Below are 26,293 nucleotides of genomic sequence, written 5' to 3'. Positions count from 1 at the left end.
ACTCACGACACTCTCAGGTAATACATTCTACTCACCAATCATTCTCCAAGCAAAGAACCACTCTCACTTCCCTGCTTATACCCTCCTTATGTAGCTTCCAGAGTTGGCCTCTTGTTCTACTCTTATCTCGCTCTGCTCTGCTCTATGAAAAATCTCCTCCATATTAATCTGGTAACTTATATGTCTCAATCATATCCCCTCTCCTTCTTCTCACAAAGCCCTGTAAGTTACATTCCCTCAATCTCTCCCCATATCCATTCCATAGACCTAACAGGACTAAGTGAAACTTCTCAGTATCCTCTCCAAAACAGCTTCTTACCTTGAAAACCAGGTGACCAAATCTGCACACAGAAGTCCATGTGTGCCCTGATTTTTAATGTCCTCTTCATTAGTGACATAATCTATTGTGATGTTGAAAGTTTATTTTGCTTGGTTTTCACTTTGTTAAAATTTTTTCACCAAGTAAAACAATGCTCAATAACCAGCTGTATTCTGAAATATTTTTAATAATAAGGTGACACCTTTTCACTACTTGCATATGGGAAATATATGACTTTTGATTTACTTTAACCTTAGTATCACTTCTGGCTCCCACAGATGAGACCAAAATAAAAATTGAAATCAATCTGGGTAGTGGCCCTTCCCATAATGCATAGCATTATACACACCCAAAAGGATGCATGTTTTTGCATTATGAAATACTAAGGTAATTAATGTGAAGTCAATAGCCTCTATATACAAGTAGCCTAGTCATGAAGATACTTCGTGGGCAAACTTTGTTTGCTTACACTTGGATAAAGGATTAAACTTGTAGTTAATACTACAAGAATATAATTTCAAGGCATCTTTAATTTAATCTATTGTGATGTTCTTACAATTTTAGCAATGTGACCCCCTAAACCTCAATTCTCTGGCCACCATCACTCTTAGACACATTCAAAATTTCCCCATTACTTGTATACGGTGATACTCCATCTTACAATGCTTCACTTTAAGATAATCTTCATACAACACTTTTAAATTATGACCATGTCCATTTCATATGAGCAAATATGATGCTGTCATGAATCAACTGATGAGCAAATTTCATGAACTCATTATGATGCCATGCTTGCTACATCCCTCTATGTTCTGGCATATTGCTGTGAATTATAAACTGTTTATAACTATTATTTTATTTTTGTTAATAATGTAAAAGTAAGAGTGCTGTTGCTCAAGGGAAAATAAGAATATGTATATGCCTATTACATGCTAATATTAAAATTATTAAATTTAGTGATGATGTTGTATCAAACACTGAGAGAGGCTGCAGGCTAAACTTACCTTGCATTACTGTTATTGCATTTCTTTAAAACAAAGAAAACGTTCTTAGTGAAGTGAAAAGTGTTACACTAGTTAATACTACAATTATCCTTAAACATGACAATCTTATTTGATTGTTATGTTTAAGGATATATATAATTTATCATATATAAGATATATATAATATAGGATATATTATATATAGGATATATATAATTCTTATCATGTATAAGAATGGAAAAACTTTTAATGGTGTAGATTGGTGACCAAACTGATTGGCATGTTCTCTTAAGTAAAGCAATTCAAAATAACTTCATTTACAAAAATTCAAAATTTTTCATTTGCATATCTGATGTACATAAATGCTTATTTATGTCATTTATGCACATATGAGTACTCTTATATTAATCTACAAGAAAAAAAAAACCTCAGTGATTCACTATACGATGTTATTATTGTGATGGATATGCCTGTACTCTGCATCCCAACCTCAGGATTTGAAGGGGATAAATCAGCTGTGGAAAGGGTACAAAGGCGAATAACAAAGATGGTTTTAGGACTGTACAATGTTAGTTATGAGGATCGGCTGAGAGAATGTGGACTGCAGAGTTTGGTGGATAGAAGGAGAGGTGATATGATTGAGACTTTTAAATTATTGAAAGGTGGTTACAGGGTTGACACTGGGGAGTTCTTTTGCTTGGTTGAACAGCAGGAAGGAGTGATGACAAGAGGCCATCCTTGGAAGTTACTAAAGGAAACCGTGAGCAAGAGGGTGAGGAGTGGTTTCTTTGCATGGAGGGTGGTTGAAACATGGAATGTGTTGCCTGATGGAGTGGTGAGAGTGAGAACGGTCAATGGGTTTAAGGAGTGGTATGATAGACTTTGTGTTTCTTAGGGGGGGGGGGGGGAACCTCCTCTCGATGAGTCTTGATAGACTTTGTGTTTCTTAAGAAAGCCCTCCCATGATGAGTCTTTTGATTCCATGGAGGCCTGGATAATAATAATAATAACCTCACCTACCAAATTTCAAGACCTTGCATTTTGCAACATTAAACTGATAGCTGCATTCACATAGTCTACTGAGATCCTACTGCAAGTTACAACATCTATACTTCTCACAGTTCTTCCTAACTCTGAAACATCTGCAAACAGCTGCATATTCCAATTTAGCCAGTCCTAATATCATTAATGGAAGTTATTATTATTAAGGGCAACTCCATGGAGTTTAATAAATTTAGTTTAATCCTTTATCCAAGTGTGAGCAAACAAAGTTTGCACCTGAAAGTATCTTCAGGACTGGGGTAAGGTGGTACAACACCAGGACACTCCTTGCAAAGGTGGAGCAAGCTACCAAAGCATGATAGACAAGAGATCTGGGGGTGATGATTGATAGAAACCTGAAATTCAGGGAACATATTGCAAAAGTGGTGAAGGTAACCCAGAGGATTGCTGCAATACTGAGAATGATGCTGACCTGCAGAGATAAAAAGAGTTATCGTTCCATTGTATAAGACCCTGATCAAACCACACTTAGACTATTGTTCTCAGATTTGGTCCCCAGGATTTGAAGGGGATAAATTAACTGTGGAAAGGGTACAGAGGCAGATAACAAAGATGGTTTTTCAGGATCGTTAATTATGAGGATCAGCTGAGGGAATGTGGACTGCAGAGTTTAGTAGATAGAAGAAGGAGAGGTGAAATGATTGAGACTTTTAAACTGTTCAGAGGTGGTTAAAGGGTTGACACTGGGGAGTTCTTTTGCTTGGTTGAACAGCGGGAAGGAGTGATGACAAGGGGGCCATCCCTGGATGTTACGAAAGGAAGCTGTGAGCAAGAGGGTGAGGAGGGTTTCTTTGCATGTAGGGTGCGTGGAATTCATTGCCTGATAGAGTGGTGAGAGCGAGAATGGTCAATAAGTTTAAGGAGTGGTATGATAGACTGTGTTTCCTAGGAGGGACCTCCTGCGATGAGTCTTGATAGACTTTGCATTTCCTATGAAGGACCTCCCGCGATGAGTCTTTTGACTCCATGGAGGACTGAATAATAATAATATAAACCTTATAGCCACAGGATTCTAGAGAAGTGGGAAAATATTCTCTAAAGTGACGAATCACACTTCACCATGTGATGGACAAATCTAGGTTTGGCAGATTCCAGGAGAATGCTGCCTGTCCGAATGTGTTGTGACAACTGTGAAGTTTTGTAAAGGAGGTATCATGGTCTGGGACTGTTGTTCATGGTTCAGTACAAAAAGCTAGTAGAAAGCCTACCTAGAAGAAAGGCTGTTATAGCAGCAAATGGTGGACCATCTCCATATTAATGCCTTTCATATTAGACTGAGAGCTGGAACGAGAAAGCATACAGACATTTTTGATCAGATAGTGTGTCTTGAATACGCTAACTCAGTGAGTCACAATAAAGTTTTTCCTTTATCACTCCACTTTGCATGCCATCACACCCCCACATATTCTCACCGATTGATGTTCATTTCTCACATGCAGATATACATTACTAATCTGGTTTTCAAATGTTGGCAGTAATTCACCATGAAAAATTACAACACATCCATTTGTATTTTCATATTTGCCATTGGTTATATATATGAAAAGTTATAAAATGAACTAAGAAATTCATAATTTAAATGTTACCTTTCTTCATCATCATGCATTCCTTTTGTCATTTGGAAACTTTCTCTTATATGACATAATTTCTGTAAAGAAAACAGCAATTCTGATAATGTCAATTTTTTTTTTAAAAAAAATCAAAAACTATATTTCAGATACAGTACTATCATTTTTATGAAAGTGTTAAAAAAAGTTTTGGCTTAGCATTTTAAGCATAAAGAGGAATAAAATACCCATATTTTTAAGCAAGCAAGGTAAACTAGCCATTGAAACTTATAGAATCAGCTACAGTTTTAGAGTAGTTTATTATTATTATTCGTCACACCTCCAAGGAGTCCGAAGACTCATCACGGGAGGATACCTACTGCACAACTCTCCGTCTCCACCACTACCAAACCTCTACTACCAATCAACTACACAGCACCATCTACCGCCCACCCCCCACCACAACAAGTATTTTTTGTCAGTAAATTGTATGTGTTCTGAAGGGCCAATTTGTCTGTATGCAGGATGAAAAACTCAAGTTTCCAGGAGAAAAAACCCTGCTACCTTCATATGAGATTGGCTAACTCACCTTCAAATGAAAATGTCCATATAAAGATTTCTCCTGTCATGACGGGAATCGAACTTAGGCCTTTTCTAATCAAAGGGTGCAACGTACCGTCATTCTTCCAACTGAACTACGGAGGCACTCTATTAGTTTAATGACGAGTGCTATACACTGTTTAATGCAAAAGAAATAAAGTAAACTAATGATTGTAATAAACCAAAGTTTATGAGAGCAATACAATATGTTATGAATCTTACACTAGGACTACTTTTTTTTAGGTAATTCAGTATGAGTACATTTGCATTAATAAATAATCAGGTTCTAACTCATAGATGTTTCTTATTTCTATTATTTTAATAAAAAACATCTAGAAGTTAAAACTTGGTTATTTATTAAAGTTAATTTACACTACTTCTGCTACAAGTCCATATTACACTGTTTAAGAAAAATTAACTTAAAGGAGATATTATTATTATTAAGAGAGATCTCCAGAGAGTCAGGGACTCATTGAGGGAGGTCGCATGCTATATGCACCAGCTATCATACTTATTCTTGAATTCAATCACACTGCTTGCAATCACAACAACCAATGGCAATCCATTCCAATCATGCACCACCCTATGAGAGAAAAATCTAGCCCTCACCTCCTTCTTACTAGCATTCATTCTCAGCTTCCAAGTATGCCCTCTTATCTTTTCCTCACCCTCCATAAATTGAAAAATTCCATTAATTAAAATCCTGTATGCCCCTTTGAGAAGTTTGTAAGTAACAATCATATCACCCCTCTTTGCTAGTTTCTGCAGTCTACAAATCCTCAATCAGTCTTCATAATTAGTATTCCACAATTGTGATATCATTTTTAACACTCTCCTTTGCACTATATCAGAACCACAATGAAAACCAGGAGACCAGATCTGCACACAATAGTCCAAGTGAGGTCTTATCAAGGCCTTGTAGAGTGGCAAAATGACATCCTTATCTTTCTTATTCTGCTTAGAATTACAGAATGCAAGAATTTCTTAAAACTGTCTATTGGAAACTAGACATAAGTAAAAAAAAACTTTAAAGGCTAAAATTGATAATGAAAATTACTGAGTAATTTTGTTAAGATTTGCAGAAAATTCTGCCTAAAAAAACAATACATACAAATTTTCATGTTCGAGTTCCTTCGGAGTGAGTAAAGGCCTGTCGAATGAATATAATGACTGGTTCTTCAGTTCAATTGACAAATTGATGAGTAATTTTCACCATTTATCAACTGATCTGAAGAACCAGAAGAATAATTAAAAATAATAATTATTATTATTTTTATTATTATTGCATCCTCCATGGAGTTGGCTGACTCATTGTGGGAGGTACATTCAACTGACAACATATTTATCACACCGAATCTTAAAATCCTTAACACTCCTTGCATTAACAACACATTCTGGTAAAGCATTCCATTCGCTGATAATTCTCCATATAAAAAATATACTCCTCACACCCCTCTTCACCACATGCTTACACAACTTCCAGGGATGGCCTCTGGTTCTTCCCCTCTCACCTTCTACTCTTTTTTATAATCTCATCTGGTGTAATCCAATAAAATCCTCTTACTAACTTAAATGTCTCTATCATATCATATCTTTTTTCCCTCCTATCCACCAAACTTCAATCCATATTTCTATAGCCAGAATTCCAAAGTACTGGTATTGTCTTATTCACTCATCTCTGAACCCTCTAATATTTCCACATCACAGTGAAAACCAGGTGACCAAATCTGAGCACAATAGTTCCAAGTGGTTTGACCAGTGCTTTATACAGTAGCACAACCACTTCCTTATCCTAACATGTTAGAGTACTTCTTATCATAGCAGCACTATGATGTGCAGTCTTTGCAACACTTGCAATATGCCCTCTAAAATCTCAATTAGAGGCATATTCAAATCTCATCCACTTCCTGCAGTATGGTACTGTCAATATAGTACACAGCTTTATATTTCTGCACTCCAAAATGTACACCTTGTACTTATTAATACTGAAACTACAACCCCACTCCTTTATCTAAGTCAAAAGTCAATTCAAATCTTCCTGAAGGCAAAATGACATCACAATGCTACTTATAATTCTCTCTTTGCATCATCAGCAAACAACTGAAGATTCCCAGTCAGTCCACATGACATATCATTTACAAATAGCAGGGGGCCCAAGAACAGAAGAAAACCATGTGGCAAGCCAGTGGTTACCCTCCTTTTTTGAGATGCTGCTTCATCATACACAACTTGCTTGTTTCATTCAGAAAGCCAATTTCCAATCCATTTAACCAATATACTATCTTTTCTCATTCTCTGCAGCTTATGCCAACTTATCATGTGGTAATATATCAAACGCTTTTGCAAAGTCCAAGAATATCACTGTACATTATTTTCCCTCATCTAACACATTTGTTTCCTTATAAACTGCAAGTAAATTGCTAAAACAAGACCTACCCTTTATAAATCCATGCTGACCATCAACTCAATCCTATTCTCTTTGCAGTTATAGAGACTAGTCTATAATTTGAGACTTCTATCCTAGAACCATGCTAGTGGAATGGTACTATTTTGCCTTCTTCCAATCCTTAGGAACCCTATCCACTGCAAGACTTTCATTAAATAACCAGGTCAAGGACATAGCTAACTGTTGCGCACATTCCTTAAGAATATGTGATGATATGTCATCCATTTCCACAGCCTTATTAACATCTAACCTAATCAACACCCGATACATCTCTGATTCCTTCACTTCCAATTCTCCCTTCTTGTCTCCCTTCTATATACTGCAATGCATCACTTACATTATATATGCTAATAAACTGTGTGTTCAATAATTCCACTTATATCCTTTGCAACTGTTATTCTGCCATAATAATTCTTTCTCTTGCTTGCCATATTGCAGAAAAATTCCCTCGAGTTCACCTTGGTCTGATCAGCCAATTGCCTCTCATGCTGCACCTTTCCTTTCTTTACCATACTCGTCACCTTCTTAGCCTGCATTATATACTCTTCATGAATCAAAAAGAATTTATTTATTTTTAATTATTCTCACTTTAAATTTTTTTTTATTAAAATTAATTCCTATCTAATTCCTGTGATTTAAACATTCTGAAGCTCAATCAGAAACCGAGTACTTGTGTAACTGTATTTTATCGAGATGTAATACATTTAACTCATCTAAGTAAATTTAACATATACCATCATAATCTGTGTTTAGTTTCAACAGAATACAAACAGGCTGGCTAAGTTCCAATGGATGGGCTAAGTTGAAGCTTAGCCCATCCATTCTCCTCCCTTTCCAGAATCCAAGTTTGTGTGTGAGTGTGTGTACACACAACTTTATTTATAATATATTTTCCCCTTTTTTGGTCAGTTTATTTGACTGTATGTATTTATATACATGTGTTCCCAGGTTGATGTATTCTGCATGTTCATACACTTTCTGTTCACTGTAAGAATATTTTTTATTGTATATGTATCTATATGCAAGTCTGTATGCAAATATCTTAATTTTGTTTTATTTTTAATTTACTATTTTTATTTTTAAACATTCTGTGTACCATACATTTTTACATCTTGTAAATGACAATGATAGACTTAGAAATTAGCCTCATAGTACAATGGGTGAAAAAATGTCAGTAATACATGGGAACACGCAAGCAAGATAAAAAATAATAATAATAAATAAATAAATAAAAAAGTGTTCTCAGCAATGGAAAATCGTATACTTCCAGTGATAAAGTAATCTGAAAGAAAATGGATGACTAGTGAAATCAAACAGAAATTGAAGATTAAAATGAAGTTATAGAAGACAAATAAAGAGAGGTGGAGAATGATTGAGGAATATAAGTTCTTGTAGATAAACTTACACATTGGTTATACATGACTTTAAATTTTTCAGGAAATGACAACATATACTAAAATATTAATTAAAAAACTTTAATCGATACCCTCCAATATTTCGGCAATGTTACATTGCCATCTTCTGGGAACATAAAACTGTAATATGTACATGCAGACACTAACAAAGAGCAAATGAGGCTGAAGAAGGCAAGTGGTATTGGTCCTAGAGTCCTAAAGGTGCCCCTAGAGGGCTTAATTGGGTTGTCTTGGCTGTTGTGCTGATGTTCTTAGGATGCAAGCTTCCCAAATTTGGGGCAGTCTCATGCACCCAAATTTGTTGAGGTCTGAGAAGTTTTTTAGAGCTGAGGCTGATTCCAGGAATAATCTTTCATATTTATATTTGCTGTGGTGTAGTAAAGTGGCTTTCTTCCAGGGCATTCTGTTGTGGGTATTTAGCGCATGGTCCGCAAGTCCTGAGTGCCTGTATTGGTGAAACCAGATGTAGTCTTTGTGTTCGGATATCCTGATATTAGCTGTCCTGCCTGTTTACCATAGTAGGACAGTTTGTAAAGTAATTACCAACTTCTCAATCCAAGACTTGGATATAAGGAATGGTGATAGATATAGTGTAATATCTGTTATGAAGGGAAGGGGGGAGGTTAACTGGTTATAATATTTTCTGGATTTTTTGGGGGTTGTAACCATTGGCTAAGAAGGTGTTAAGGAGTATGGTTAAGTTAAGAATAATACCATATCCTTAACACCTTCTTAGGTGTAAAGGTTATGGTCTTATTAAGGATATGGTAATGTACGTTAAAGGTGTTGTTAACTCCCTGGATCATTTCCCTCAAGACATACCATCAAGTCCCATTGACTTGTTGACATCAAGTTTACTCAATTCCTCAGTATGCCTCCTGCTCACTTGCCATCCATGGTTCCTCCCCCATTCCCAATGCTGTCAAATTCTGCATTATGTTACAATCACAAGGATGGAATACTTTAATGAACTATTCCTTTAACACCTCTACTATATCCTCCTCAGTGTTTATCATTCTGCCATTACCACTGACCGACAGCATCCTCCCATAATCATTCTTCCTCCTACTGGCCACATATCGAAAAAACTCCCTAGGATTTCTTTTAGTATCATTTGCTAACTACTGCTCATACCACCCTTTAGCTACCCTTACTAAGTGAGTCACTTTTCTGGCTTGCTCTTTATACTCCTGATGTAACTGATTACCTCCACTCATCTTGTGCCTACTCCACAATGCCATTTTCTTCCAGACTGCATGCTTCACCTCTTCGGTCATCCATTTTACACAGGCCTTATTTAATCTCCTCACCTTTGGAATACACTCAGTCATTTCCTCCGCCAGATAATTCCTGATTAGAGACCAAGCAGCACTGATTTCCTTCCCATGCAATTCCTCATTCCATGATATCACTGCAACTTCCTCCTGAGCTTGCCATAATCACCTGCCTTATAGTTCCACATATAACTCTTTCTCACAAAAGTTCTTATGTGGTTGGCTACCATCCAAGTGATCACTTCATAGTCAAGTTCACCAACTGGAAGATGATGTGACACTTCATTTATAACAATATCTTCTGATGAAAAAATTAAATCCAAAACCATCGATTCATGTGTAGTCCCTGTTACATACTGCTTAAGATTGTTATACTTCAAAAACTCAAGAAATTCATTCTATTTGGTTCCTGATTCTGTCTCTTCAATTCCAGTTTATATTACCATAATTGAAATCACCCATAATGATCACCCTTCTCTTATTAGTCAGACCAATTTGTCAAAACATTTCCTTCTCAATATCTTTCACATTACCAGGTCTATAGCAACACTCTACTAAACATTCAGGCTGTCTACTTCCACTTCACACCATATTACTTCAAAACAACTGTCAGTATTGCTCGTGGGTGGCATCTCCACCCTAGATGGACACAACTCCTCTGTCATCATTATAACACTCCTCCTCCTTCCTTTTTGCTTTGTCTGTCTTTGCAAAGGTCAACATATCCTTCCATCTTGCTCCGACCTTATTTACTCTCCTCACCCATAAAATACACTCAGTCATTTCCTCTGCCAGATAATTCCTGATTAGAGTCCAAGCAGCACTGATTTCCTTCCCATGCAATTCCTTATTCCATGATATCACTGAAAGCTTCCTCCTGAGCTTGCCATAATCACCTGTCTTATAGTTCCACATATAACTACACAACAAGCCAGCCTAGTTGGCTGAGTGGTTATCGTATCCGCTCCCCAGCCAAAAGGCTGCGGGTTCGAATCCCACCGTGGGCAAGGATGTTTGTGATTATCTGTGAAATTACTACTGGTGGTGGGCGGTAGATGGTGTTGGTGTAGTTGCAGTTCATTGTAGTTGGTGTATTGAGTGGTGGAGATAGAGAGTTGTATAGTAGGTGTCCTCCTTCGATGAGTCTATGGACTCTCTGGAGGTGTCATGTAATAATAATAATAATAATACTCTATTCCTGTCAATGTCATCCTCATTCAACCATGTCTCACTTATACCAGCAATTTTTGGGTGAATGAACTCTATTAGCACTACATCATTTCCCCGTGTTTCAAATGCTTCTAGCATTTGTAAACATACACACTACAATAGTTCCCCCCTTAGGCCAAAGTTTGATTCTCGTCATGACGGGAGGAATCTTTATATGGGCTTTTTCAATTGAAGGTGAGTTAGCCGATCTCATACGGAGGTAGCAGAGTTTTTTCTCCCGGAAACTTGGGTTTTTCATCCCACATTCAGACAAATCGGCCCTTCAGAACACATGCAATTTACAGTCAAAAATACTAGCGGTGGTTGTGGACGGTAGATGGCGTTGATGTAGGTGATTGGTAGTAGAGGCTCTGTATAGTAGTGAAGACAGAGAGTTGAACAGTTGGTGTCCTCCCACGATGATTCTTCAGACTCCTTGGAGGTGTCACGAATAATAATAATCTGCAGGGAATATGCTCCAAGACACCCCCCCTCCCCCCGCAGATACCTGAAACTGTGGATAGTAGCGAACTCAATATATACTATGCTTTTTTCCTATACATACATATCTATGATAAAGTTTAATTTATAAATTAGGCATAGTAAGAGAATAACTAATAATAAAATAGAACAATTATAACAACATACTGTAATACAAGTTATCTGAATGTGAATGGAATCTTTGCAACCTCAGCATACATGTTTCATTATTATTATTATTTATTTATTATTTTATGAAGTCAATAACTTTGACCTTTTCATTTAAAAGGGAGCACTTTATAGCTTCTCTTTAGCATATCCAAATTACCAGCATCGCTACTCTTGTGCTTTGGGGCCATTATTAAGTAAAATAAGGGTTATTGAACACTGCGATACTGCAACAGTTGATCTGAAAAAGAACTACTCAGAATGGCACCCAATTTAAAACTTAATTGGTTATTTCTGGAATTTTCCATTTAATATTTTCAGACGGCTACTAAGTGACTAAAGGGTGGGTAGCGCATACAGCACAGTGTGAATATGGTAGACAAAGGGGTAATTCATGTCCTGGACAGGACAGGGGGAGATTTCATCACATTACACAGAATGGTATGCAATTTAAAACTTATAAAATTGTTTATTATTAAAAAAAATAGCCATAAGGCTTCATCTTGGCAATGTAAAATTACATGAGCAAAGTAGATACCAGATCCAACATTATTTCAAAGTACAACGTTTGTAGAAACTACGAAAGTTTCATACGTTGACCTGAGAGCTTACAAGAATACAATCCTAGGCATCCCGAGTGGGTTAACTTGCACTCAGGGATGCTGAGGATTGTATTCTCGTAAGCTCTCAGGTCAACTTACGAAACTTTCATAGTTTCTACAAACATTTGGCTTTGAAATAGTGTTGGATCTAATACCTACTTTGCTGATGTAATTATAAATTGTTTATTTCTGGAATTTTCCATTTAATATTTCTAGATTGGGATTGACTGCAGATGGCGAACCCGCAGATAAGGGGGGGACCTAAGGTAGCTCATTTCTGTTTGTATAATAAGTCCCACTAACCCCACTTCTTGGGCGTGACTCCTCTACACTCTCTCCCCCTATCCACTCCTATCATCATTGACACTATAACCCTCCCCAGACCTAAATATCATCCCTTTTTATTTATGTTATTTTATTTATCACCTCCAATTTATAAGTTATTAGTTATGAAGTAAACTGCAAATTTTTGCTTACTCATGATTGGGGGGGGGGGGGGGTAAATGATTAAAACAAGAATATAATTTTTTTTTTTTTGAATAAATCTGAAAGTATATCTAAATATATATATATATATATATATATGTGTGTGTGTAGAAAGTATTTTACCTTGGGTATAATAAATGTTAAAAATACCAAGCAATTTTAAACCTGGTTTTACTCCATTTCCCAAGTAAGCAAACAGACAAACAAGTCAAGTTTGGGCCTGCAAGTGATGCAAGTCTAGCTGATCCTACAGGTAGTGCAAGACCAAGGCAACTCGTGGTAAAGGTGGCATAAGCTCTGATCACTAATCTTAATATTTACCCTTAATGCCAAAACACATCCCCTTCCTGGAGATGTGTTTTGGCATTAAGGGTAAATATTAAGATTAGTGAGTTGCCTTGGTCTTGCACTACCAGTAGGATCAGCTAGACTTGCATCACTTGCAGGCGCAAACTTGACTTGTTTGTCTGTTTGCTTACTTGGGAAATGGAGTAAAACCAGGTTTAAAATTGCTTGGTATTTTTAACATATATATATATATAAAATACATATCTTACATATCTAAAAATAAATCTAATCACTTTAATTTTATAACAATAAAAATAAAAAGAATTATCCAAAGAAATATTAAAATATGGAAAAATTTACATAAGCTCACATTTATGAAATCTTCTAGGTTTTCGTCTTCAGAAGTAGACAGTGTGCCTAAATTTGAGCTATATATTGTATGAAAATCAACATTTCTAAAGGCTCTACCAGGACTACCACAGAATGTAAGCCATGAATCACTTGAATAATCTTCTACATAACTAAGGTCTGTGAGGGTAACAATATTGCAACTTAATATTAACAGTTCATTCCAGGATTTTCAGTTCAAAATGAAAATAATTAAAGTCATGCAAATACTATTATACTGGTCTAATGTAAAATTAATATAAAAAAATTTACTCTTTTCTCAAGTAACAAACAGTAATTTGCTTTTAATACTCTTTCACTTTTAATTGCAAATCTTGAGATTGTAAGCTACAATTTTGAAGGCTTTACTAGTCAACTGTAGTCAGTGGATGTTTCTATTAATTAACAAACCATTTAAAAGCATTTATTATTATTAAAATTAATATCAGACATCCACAGAGTCAAAAGGCTTGTTGCACGCATGAAGCTTGTCAAGCTGTGCTTTAAACTTATTTAACTTGTCCATAATCACCATACTCACAGTTAATGTATTCCACTCATCAACCACTCACCATGCAAAGAATCTTCTCTTCACTCCTTTGCACCCACTCTACTTAATCAAGTTTCCAAGGAACAGCCTCTTCTACCTCTATTCCCTATTCTATGAAAAATTTCTTCCATGTTAACAACCCCACAGAATGTCGGGTTGTAATGCATTTGTAAATAAACACAACAGTTCATATTTCAGTCTATAATCAGTCCTACTTTTCGACTATTAAAAAACCTAAGATGAAACACCTGTAAAATCTGACATACATGAGTGAAAATTACACATTAAATAATAATAACATTATTATTATTATTATCATTATTAGCACCAGATCTCCTTGGAGTCAAAAGACACATTGCAGGAGGCACACACTGCTTCACAAAAAAGCCCATGAAACCATGCTTTAAACTCATTCAATGTATCTGCCTTCACTACAATGTCAAGCAACACGCTCCGGTCACCATCACTCTCCATGCAAAGAATCTGCTCCTTGTCCCTGCTCACATCCTCTTTATACAGCTTCCAGGGATTTCCCTTGTTCTACCCCTTCTCTTATTCAATGAAAAATTTCTTCCACATTAATCCAGTAACAACCTTTTACCAACTTAAATGTCTCAATCGTATCCCCACGCCTCCTCGTATTATGCAAGTGAAATGCTCATTTAAATTATTTCCAAAAAAGTTTTTGTTGTTATAGTTTTTTATATAATCAAGAAACCCTGCTCTAGGGGAGACCAAAAATAGGAGATTTTCAATAATCTTCTACATAACTTCATGCTTCCAATAAGAGGAGAAGCAGGCTTACAGTTTCAGGTAATGAAATTCATCTCTCACTGAAAGACATTTACTCATGTGAAGACATCTCACCCAAAGCTCATGGCAGTATTTAAATCTACAGCCTGTTGGTTGGGCACTAGGAACACAGACCGCTTAGTCAATAGCAGGCTAGCTAAGAAATTATTTCAAGCCCTTCTTTCTTTCAACCAATCATAACAGATTAGTTTTATAGGGGTTTTTAATTGTGAAAATTCATTTATACACATTTATCAATTTTAACAGCTGCTAGTAACAAAATTTATTTAAATGATAAAATGAAATAAATAAATAAAATGAGTTGTGTTCCTTTGGTTTTGTTTGTCTTACTTTTTTTTTTTTTTATATGGTACATTTACATAGTCAACCCACGAAATATTAGCACCATGGGTGGAATAAAGTTTTTTTCTTTTTTTTTAAATTTTATTTTTATCTTTTGATATTACTTTATTTTTTTATTTCTTTTTTTACATAATCTGAAAATGTTGGTCTAGAAATCAAACATGGAACTTTTTCAAGCCACTTCATCCCTAAAACAAACAGATTAGTGGTCTTACATTAAACAATTAAATCTGCCTCCCACCTAAAGATATTCATAAATACCCATGCATACAACAGAATTCCAACCTGCAACTTGTTGACTGGAGAATAGGTAAACTATACACTAAACCAATTAGGACAACAAACTGCAAAAATAAAACTACATATGTAATTAGCAACTAGCAATACATTTCTTGCTTTCAGTAATGAGTCATGCATTTGAACATCAATTAATCCTTTTAGCTGTTCTCCTAAGCTAATTCAGTTTTTTCCCACCTAATACGGAACATAACTGATGGATTCCTTTTTATCTGGAATGGACAACAATTGCAAAATTGTTGTCCATTCCACATCTAAGTCTTCAAATGCTACTGTGATATGATGCACACAGATATGACATAATCACTCTGTCATCTGCCAGAAAATTTACTTCTATAATAATTATTATTATTATTATTATTAATCAGGCCTCCATGGAGTCAAAAGACTCATCATGGGAGGTCCTTCCTAGGAAACACAAAGTCTATCATACCACTCTGACCATTCTTGCTCACACCGCTATATCAGGTAATGCATTCCATGGTTCAACCACCCTCCATGCAAAGAAACCACTACTCACCCTCTTGCTCAGCATCCTTTCATAACTTCCAGGGATGGCCCCATGTCATCACTCCTTCCCACTGTTCCATCAAGCAAAAGAACTCCCACAGTTAATTCATCTCCTTCAAATCCTGAGAACCAAATTTGAGGATAATAGTCTAAGTGTGGTCTGATCAGGGTCTTATACAATGGAACGATAACTCTTTTTATCTCTGCAGGTCAGCATCCTTCTCAGTATTGCAGCAATCCTCTGGGTTACCTTCACCACCTTTGCAATATGTTCCCTGAATTTCAGGTTTCTATCAATCATCACCCCCAGATCTCTTGTTTATCCTACTTTCTCAGGTACAGTTTCTCCAATCAAGTATGCAGCCTCTCATCGATGTATTCCAAACTTCAAGACTTCACATTTTGCTGTATTAAACCGACATCCCCATTCATTTGCCCATCTGTCTAGTTTATTCAAATCCTCTTGCAGGGCTACCACATCTGCACTATTACTAACAACCCTTCCCATCTTCACATCATCTGCAAACAACTGAATTACCCCCTATGATCCACTGACAAAATCATTGATATGAAGGTTAAACAATGCAGGTCCCAGTACTGAGTCCTGTGGGACCCCACTTATAGCTTTCTACCTCCTTGAAACTACCCCACTATACACAACTCTGATACCTATTGGACTGCCAATCCTGAATCCAGTTGACCAACCTGACATGCAAACCCATGTGCTGCAACTTAAATATCAGCTTATCATGTGGCACCCTGTCAAATGCCTTAAAAAAAAAAAAAAAAAAAAAAAAAAAAAAAAAAAAAAAGGCAGTAGCATCAACTGCTCTTGTCACTTTATTATTTATTACAAATCCATGTTGACTCTCACAGACAACATTACCCTCATCTGCCCAAACTGTATATGGTCCCTCACTAATTTCTCCAAGATCTTAACAACTACTGATGGATTCCCTTTATTTGGTTATACTGATGAAACACAAACTGGCCTATAATTAGACTATTCCAGTCTTCTGCAGCCCTTATGAAGTGGCACTATCTTACCTTCGTTCCATTCCTTGGGCACCTTTCCTGTACCCAGAGTTTCATTGAAAAACCAGGTCAATGGAGCTGACATTTCTTTAGCACATTCTCTCAAAACCCGTGGTGAAATACCATCCGGTCTCACAGCTTTACTGACATCCAGAGTACTCAGTATTTGGAACACACTCTCCTCTTGCACCTCTAAAACTCGAACCTGTCCTATCCCTCTAGTATTAAAACCTGCTTCTCCAGGATGAAATACTCCAATAAATACCCAGACTTTCATTGAAAAGCCAGGTCAGTGGAGCCGACAGTCTTTAGCACATTCTCTTAAAACCCGTAGCAAAATACCATCCGGTCCCACAGCTCTACTGACATCCAGAGTACTCTGTATTTGGAAAACACTCTCCTCTTGCACCTCTAAACCTCGAACCTGGTACTTTTCCCTATAGTATTAAAACCTACTTCTCGGGGATGAAATACTCCAATAAAGTGTTCATTGAACAAGTCCACTATGTCCTCTGCATCAGTCACTCTATTCCCATTTTTATCCCACACTGTCATTCTTCAACAATCATTTCTTCTCTTTGGTTACATAGCTAAAAAATTCCCTATAATTTTCTTTGGATCTTAGGGACAATCTCTCTTCATATTTCAGTTTCACCTTCCTTACCATACTAGTCACCCTCCTGCATCTGCTCTCCACCCCATTCCTTATATCTCTTCTATAATCTCCTTTTCACCTGCAGTTCCTGTTTGTCATCCACTTTACACCAAATTGTGTTCTCTTAATTCGTGGAATACAGCTTATTATAACAAATATTCCTTCACAATTTCCCCAAGCACTAATCTGGATCTCTAATAGAATTTTTCCCTTTCAATCTTCTGTGAGTCTAATCTAGCAATTTAGCTCTTAATTTATAATGTTCACATTTTAATTTCTGTCTCGAGTTGCATTTTAATTGGACATAAAAACTATCTTCAAGCATATCATGCAGTAGGTTTACACATAAAGCAGTTAGGAAAAAAAAAAAGATAGTAGTGGATAATTTGTGAAGTCGATGCTACTGCCACCCTAGGTGGACTTAAGGCTTATGGCAGATAGCTACTGATGATGACGATAATAATAAAATAAATATTACTGTTATATATGGCTTTAGTATATTATATAAATTATAAAATGAAAAAAAATTACCTGATTGAAATTATGGCTGAAGCTATGCTATGTCTGCTCTGGTCAGTTTGTTCTGTGAGATGAGAAATTTGCATCTTTAGTAAATGTAAGTGCTGCCACCCCAAGTGAGTCTAGCTAAATGATCTTCTGTTGAAAATTTCTAATAAAGGCTAGATATGATTTTAAAATGCTATCTAGATATAATTCTAGATAGGATTTTAAACCAGATCTTTCCAAACAGAATGAAAATGATGCCTCATCCTTATAGCAAACTGAACTATAGAAGTACTCCTGTGGGTCTTAAGCCTCAAAAAAACAGTTATTACACTATGATTTATACAGTAATACTCTGCATTATAACACTTCACTTTACAATGATCCACTCATATACCGTTTCTCAATTATGGCCAATGCCTGTTTATGTGATACTACAGTCACTCATACAACAGTTTTAGTGACATGACATGTGAATCAAGCAATGTGCAGTTTTCATGAACTGAATTTATGGCATCACCACTTGTTATATCTTTATGTATTCTGATGTTTTGCTGTATAAACTATTTATAACTATTTTATTTTACTGTTGTTAATAATAGCAGATAAAATTCGATAATAATAAAAATGACGCTATCCACTCGGAAAGTGGATAGCGTATCTGCTTTCCAGCTAAAAGGCTGCAGGCAGGTTCGAATCCCACCATGGACATGGATGTTGGTGATTGTTTGTGGAAATACCAGTGGTGTTTGGTGGTAGATGGCATTGATGTAGTTGCAGTCAGTTGGTGATTGAATGGTGGAAATAGAGTTGTAGAGGAGGTGCTCTCCTTCGATGAGTCCTTGGGCCTGGAGGTGTCAAATAATAATAATAATAAGTAAGGGTGCTGTTGCTTCCAGTGAAAAGAAGAAGATGCAAAACATGCTAAGTTTAAATTGATTAAATTTAGTGATGATGGCATATCAAATACCAAGATAGGGCACAGGCTAAACTTACCTTGAACTAATGTTGTTGCAGTAGTTAAAAATAAAAGATAAAAATTCTTAGTGAAGTGAAAAGTGTTATATTAGTTAATATTAGTTATATGGAAACATGATAAACTTATTGCTGAAATGTAAAAACTTTTCACGGCATAGATTTATGACCAAACTAGTTGGCACACCTTTAAGCCAAGTATGTGAAACTAATTCTTTCTTGTTTTCATATTTGATATAAATAAATGCTTTATTTACATTATTTATGTACATACTATATGTGACTGCTTAAAAACATGATTTAACCTTTTGTGAAGATGCATTTACAAGTGAAAAAAAAAAAAAAAAAAAAAAAAAAAAAAAAAAAAAAAACAGTGATTCACTATATGACAGTGGTTTGGAACCTAACACGTATAACTGAGGTATATCTGTATACATATGTATATGTGTGTGTACACATACACAAGTCTCTCCTTCCCCTATTTTTTAATATTATTATTATTTTATGGCATCTCTATGGAGTCTGGAGACTTGTTGCAGGAGACCCAAATCAACCATCATAAACACAAATCCTATCATATCTCTCCTTGAATCCATTCACTATCAGGAAACTCACAATCAATTCTAGCAATCTATTCCACTCACTCACCATGCCAAAAATCTGGTCTGCGCACCCCTACTAACCACACTCTTACACAACTTCCACAATTGGCCCCCTAGTTCTCTGACTATTTGCCATGTATTGAAATATTTCACTTGTAGAACCACAAGGATGGAAACAAAACAAAAAAAAAAAAAAATCAAATGCATCTTGAATTTTTGATTCATAATTCTGGAATGCAATACAATTTTAATAGTTAAATATATTTTTGATTGCTAATATCACCATCATTTTTCTCATGAATTATTATATCTGTGAGATATGTGCAAATTCAGGAAATTTACCACTATATAAATATGATGGTAGATATGCTGAAATCAAATGAATACATCAAAGTATACAATTAATGACTACACATTTATAGCTGACCAGCAAATTTTTGTGAAAATCAAATCACCACAGGACAACCTTTCTGTGTAAGGAGTATAATAAGAAGATATTTTTTATGTCAATCATATCCAAGAAAGGCACCTGCCATATATTGAGTGCTGTATAAAAGTTTCAGACCAAGCATGAAACTTTTTCAAGCCACTTCAGGCCTCTAATAATGATAGCTTCTCATCAACTGGAGATGAAATACATCTAACACCTAATGACATTCCAAAACATATAGTGGGATTCAAACTTGGCCTGCAGTTGGGTGAAGAGCAGAGATGGTAGCCACTTGTCTAACTAGCCCACCAAAGAATAGTAATAATAGATGTCACACACAGTAAATCTTTCAAAATGAGCTTGAGACTACTGAAATTAATGATAATATTATTAAACTTGTGAATTTCTGGATGATGATGTTTTACCTGAGCTTAACAAGTTGCTCAGATCAATCTAACTCATAAATGGAGAGCTATAACCTTTTTCCATTTTTTTTTTTAACATAGTTCTGAACAAACTGTTTTGTCTAGTTTGATTATACAATTTTTTTTTAGTGTATGTCAAGTATACATATTTAATGAGAAAAAAGTTAGTTTTTGCATGCTTCTCTTCAGTATTTATTAAGTATTATCTGGGAATACATTTTTGCATGGAATCACATACACAGTATACAATTTCTTTGATATTTTATAAAATCAGCTGATATGTTAAAAATAAAATCAGCTGATATGTTAAAAATAAAACAGATTCTTACTCTGATAATTTTCATTTGCTACACTCTTCTCAGAACATGTTGATAATGAACTTTGTGAACTTTGGCTATTCTGAGAAGATGGTTTCTGTAATTCAGAGGGATTCAATCTAGAGGTAGAAGCAATATAAGCACTCTCTTCAAAGGCAGATGATGATGAAGCAACATTACAGGGAAAACCAATCCTGGAATCTGCATCATTTAATGATTTAAATATACAAGTACCTAAAAAAAAAAAGACCATATGACCAAGTGAACTCATAATTCCGATTTATTTTCCTTTACTCTTTTCATTTGTTTATGTTTCAATCCTGTCATTTTATTTTAATACCAAATTCAATGCTAAATGTAGCATCATCGACCCAAAAATTCAGGTATTCTAACTTTTTAATTTTTCTAATATAGAAAATTCAAAATAATATTTTTGGTAATTATTATCAACACCTGACCTCCATGGAGTCAGAGACTCATCATGATTTGCATTCCAATTGTGCCTTCAACTTATTCAACGTGTATGCATTCACAACACACTCAGGCAATGCATTCCACTCTCCATATAAAAAACCTGCTTCTTGCTACATTGCTAACACCCTCCTTATACAGTTTCTGGGGATGGCCTCTTGTTCTCTCCCCCCCCCCTTCTCATTCTATTTCATTCTTCCATGTTACTTTGGCAACAACTCCTGACCAACTTATATGTCTAAATCATCCCCCCCCCTCCTATTCATGGAACTTTCCAAATTACATTCTTTCAATCTGTCTTCATACTCCATATTCCAAAGGCTAGTTGTCAGCTTTGTTAATCTTCTCTGGATACTTGCTAACAGATCCACATCACCATGAAAAACCAGGTGAACAAATCTGTGTACAATAATCCATATGAGACCTGAAAAATATCTTATACAATGGAATCATAGCTCTTTATTTCTGCACATCGAGATCCTCCACTTCATTGCTATTATCTGATGTGAGGATTTCACATCAGACAATGCACAAAGTGGCTCCTCAATTTCCAGTTCTTGTCCACCACTGCTCCTAGATCTCTCATCTACTCTGCCTCCTTCAAAGTATCCCTACCAAGTGTATACTTTGCAACCCATCATTGCTTTCCAAATTTCAGTCTTACACTTTGTGACACTGAACTGACAATTCCACTTACTTGCCCATTCTTACAATCTATTCATGTCCTCCTACAAGGACATAACATCTGTTTGACTCTGCACTGTTCTCTCCAATTTTGGATCATCTAAAAACAGTTGCATACCACCAGTTACACCCATCCAATATCATCAATATACAAGTTGAACAACAATGGGCCCCCAATTCAGACACCTGCAGCTCACCACTAGCAACTTTCCTCTTTCAGGATACTGAAACCCAATATAGAACTTTCTGATACTTATTTAACTGGGCTCACTTTAGTGAGTATGGGCATGGCAAACCCGAGGTACTTGATACTGGACCATGCCTTACTTCATGTAATATACATCTCTTATATTATCTGTAGACTGGTCCCTCCCCCTTTTTTTTTCTTTCTTTTCTTCTTGCTCCGTCTCCCAATGCTATTAGAGTATTCGAGGGCTAGGGGGTGAATCTTTCCTATTTTGCTATTTCATCTTATGTGGAAAGGGCCTCTGCAACCCTACCACTTTCTTCTTGCAGTGACTTCGCTCCAAAGTGCTAATATGGTTCAGCTTAATAACGCATCTCATGCTGCATCGGCTGTCGTGCAGAATAATCAGAGCCACATTCAGGGCTTAGGCAGAGGGTTTTGTTCAAGAAGTATATTACAGTCTCCATCAAAAGTCAGTGATACTGTGAATAAGCAACACAGAAGGTATAAGATTAATCTTAGAAAAGAATTTTATATAGGCACATGGAATGTCTGGGGTCTACAGATGGGTACGCTTGAGATTGTCTGTAAAGAGATGGATAGGTATAAAATTGACATCCTGGGAATTACAGAGACCAGATGGAATGGAGAAGGTCATTTCAAAAGACAGGACGGTAAGCTAGTTATTTACTCAGGTGGTGACTCAAAACATCATGGGGTAGCTGTGATACTGAAGACAGCTTAGGCAAGAAGCCTTCTTGATTATAACCCCATTAATGATACTCTCTATTAGACTTAAGGCTCAGCCTACCAATGTATCAATTGTGGTAGTTTATGCACCCCACACAGATAGGCCTGAAGAAGAGAGTGAGGAATTCTATGAAAACTTATAAACTGTTTTGGACCACCTACCAAGGAGAGACATACTGTACATCTTAGGGGACTTAAATGCAAAAGTGGGAAAGAGTATGAAAGTCAGGCCGGAGTGTGGCATGTTTGATCTGGGTGTACGTAACACCCGTGGCGAAAGACTGTTGGAATTTGCCCGTGCTAACAGATTAGTTATTACCAATACCTGCTTCCAGAAACATCCACGACAGACCTATACTTGGAGACCTAACATTGATAGGTCAAGGCATCAGATTGATTACATCCTGGCTCTCCAGCGGTGGAAGACAAGCATCTATGATGTGCACACTTGTACGGGAGCAGATTGTGGTACAGACCATCAGCTAGTAAGGGCCAAAGTAAGACTAAGACTCTGAAAACTTTCAGGTCAGGCCTATCCCACTAGACTGGATGTTAGAGTAATTCCTAGTGGATTCACAGGAGAAACATCAACTCGGTTGGATGAATTTTTGGAGACCAATGAGGAGAACTCACCAGAAATGCTTTGGGAAGGAGTCAAGGTGATAATACAGGATACAGTGAAAAAGTATCTCAGCCCAATAAGAAGACCAAGAGACCCATGGAATGAAGAATACAAGAGATTACACAGAGAAGTCAGAAGAGCCATCAAGCAGGACAAGGAAAAGTTCTATACTACAAATGTGAAGAAACAGAGTTCCAGATGAGAAGGCACAATTATAAGAGGATGTTTCATTTAGTTCATGACTTCAAGCACAAGTTTAAGCCTAAATTGAATGTCATCAAAGACAGTAATGGATCATTACTAACAGAAGAGTTGGAAATCAAAAACAGATGGAAAGAATACTGTGAGGAACTGTACAGTAGAGTGGATAAAGAAAATGTGGAGCACTCACACCAGGAAAATTTTGATTTGGAACCTCCTCCACTTAGGCATGAAGTTGAAAGAGCAGTTAAGCAGCTCAACAGCAATAAGGCCCCCGGTGCAGATGAAATCCCAGCAGAGTTAATTAAGGCTACAGGGGACAGAGGGATAAGAGTGTTTCATAGATTGATTACAAGGATATGGGAGACAGGATCATGGCCTAGAGAGTGGAAGAAGTCAGTTTTCATACCACTACATAAGAAAGGTGATATGAAGGCATGCAAGAATTATAGAACTATTAGTTTGATATCTCATGCAAGCAAAATTTTATTGAAGATCATGCTAAATAGGATTGGGGCCAAAGTTGAGGCAGAGATGTCCGAGGAACAAGCTGGTTTTAGGAAAGGTAAGGGCACCAGAGATCAGATCCTTTGCCTTAGACAGATCATAGAAAAATATAAAGAATTCAGACTCCCCCTGGTAATGTGTTTCTTAGACTACTCTAAAGCTTTTAACTGTATTGAGCATGTGAAACTGTGCGAAGTAATGAAAAGCATGGGTTTTCCTCAACACACTCCAGGTTGATAGCCAACTTGTATAAGGAGCAAGAAGCCACGGTAAGAACAGGTGTTGGATTGACTGACTGGCTTCAAGTTGGAAAAGGAGTTAGGCAAGGATGTTTACTTTCCCCTCACTTGTTTAGTATATATGCAGAGGACATCATGCATGAAGCATTGGATGAGCTCAGGACAGGAATTAGGATAGGAGGTAGATTGATCAGTAATCTGAGGTATGCTGATGATACAGTACTCCTTTGTAATGACATGGAAGAACTAGGACTAATTCTTGACAAAGTTAACAAGATCAGTAATAACAGAGGACTTCAACTCAATCCTAGCAAGACAAAGATTATGGTTCTCAAAGGAAATACAAACAGAGAAGCTCTTGAGAAACAAGTGTACCTTAATGGAGAAAGAATTGAGGAAGTCAGCAAGTTTGAGTACCTGGGATCCATTATTAATGTGAAGAATTGCTGTTCAGAAGACGTCAGAAAAAGGTTAGGAATAGCTAAAACAACAGTCAGAGACCTGTCTAAAATCTGGAAGGATGGATCTATCTCCATGGAAACAAAGTTGAGAATTTTGGATGCAGTTGTTTTTCCAACAGCGACTTATGGATGTGAAACTTGAAACCTAAAAAAGTCAGATAAGAAACGGATATCTGCTTTTGAGATGTGGTGTTACAGAAGGTTGTTGAGGATATCATATATCGAAAGGCATGCAAATGAATGGGTGTTAGAAAAGATCAGCAGAACTTTAAGGCTTCTTAAGTATATTGACAGAAGAAAGTTAAAATATTTTGGACACATAGAAAGGATGAAAGGGGGACTTCTCAGAACAGTAATAGAAGGTAAAGTTCCTGGAAAAAGAGGCAGGGGTAGACCATCAATGAGATGGATAGATGGCGCGTGTGTGTGTGTGTGGAGTGACTGATCTTCAGAGAGTTGAGGCCACCAGAAAAGCAAACAACAAGACTACATGGCGAGGCCTGGTGTGGCACATCACCGAGCATTGGAGTGACCATACGGCATCTGTAGATGCCCAGTGAAGATAGTAGTAGTAGTATTTAACAGTCAGTCACTGATCTAACTCAGTAGTCTGTTATCCAATCCCAACCATTTCAATTTATTTAATAACTCTGTATGTGTCAGTCAAAAGCTTTTGCGAAACTAAGCATACCACTGAGCATGCATCTCCCTTGTCCAATACATGTTACCTTGTTATAGCAGAATGCATAAGTTAGTAAAGCATGATCTCTCTTTAAAACACCCATGCTGACAATCGTGTAGAATACTGCCATTATCAACCCATTTCTATATCCTAGTTTCTATGTCTCACTAATATCTCTAATACCTTAACCACAACTCGGCCTACAATCTGTAACCACAGCTTTATCACCACCTTTATGCAGTAGAACAATTTTACCTTCTTTCCATTCTCTTGGGACCTGTGGTGCTGTAAGACTTATTAAACACATGCCAATGCTACTGCAACTTCCTGGAATATTCCCTTAAGACATGTGGTGATATATCATCAAATCCTATTGCCTTATTAACATTAAGCTTAGTTTTTTTTCACAGACCTCTTGCTATACCTCCTGCTTGCTCACAATTAAGCCATCCTCTTCTAGTTCCTCTACACTTGAGGGTCTCATGATTTCACCCTGATGAGGATAAAACACCCTTATAAATTGTTCACTGAATACCTAAAAGAATGTCCTCTGCAGCAGTTACTATTCTGCCATCTTTCTCCATTAACATCATCTTACCACAATCGTTCTTTCTTCTACTTGCCACATATATGAAAAACCCTCTAGGAATTTTCTTGGCCTGATTTGCTAATTACTAGTTTTGCTGTTCTTACCAACTGCATCACCTGACCTGCTCTTTATACTCTTTATGTAACTGGCTTACCATTATGGCTAGTCAGTTACATAAA

At 36.5% G+C, this 26,293-nt stretch overlaps 1 long non-coding RNA gene across 1 annotated transcript in view; it reads left to right on the top strand.

The window, feature by feature from the left end:
- The window catches only part of LOC150092538 (uncharacterized), a 161,822-nt gene that overhangs the window by 12,737 nt on the left and 122,792 nt on the right, over positions 1-26,293 (top strand). Inside the window, exon 2 of the long non-coding RNA XR_016550499.1 lies at positions 13,268-13,364. This is a non-coding gene — a long non-coding RNA (uncharacterized LOC150092538). The remainder of the gene's footprint in view (positions 1-13,267; positions 13,365-26,293) is intronic.

This window comes from Typopeltis vanoorti, chromosome 25 (genome assembly GCF_054136105.1).
Source record: "Typopeltis vanoorti isolate ZY-2024b chromosome 25, IOZ_Tvanoo_1.0, whole genome shotgun sequence".
Classification (NCBI taxonomy): Eukaryota; Metazoa; Arthropoda; class Arachnida; order Uropygi; family Thelyphonidae; genus Typopeltis; species Typopeltis vanoorti.
The sequence above is the reverse complement of the archived record's forward strand: the minus strand, read 5'-3'. Positions and strand labels throughout refer to the sequence as shown.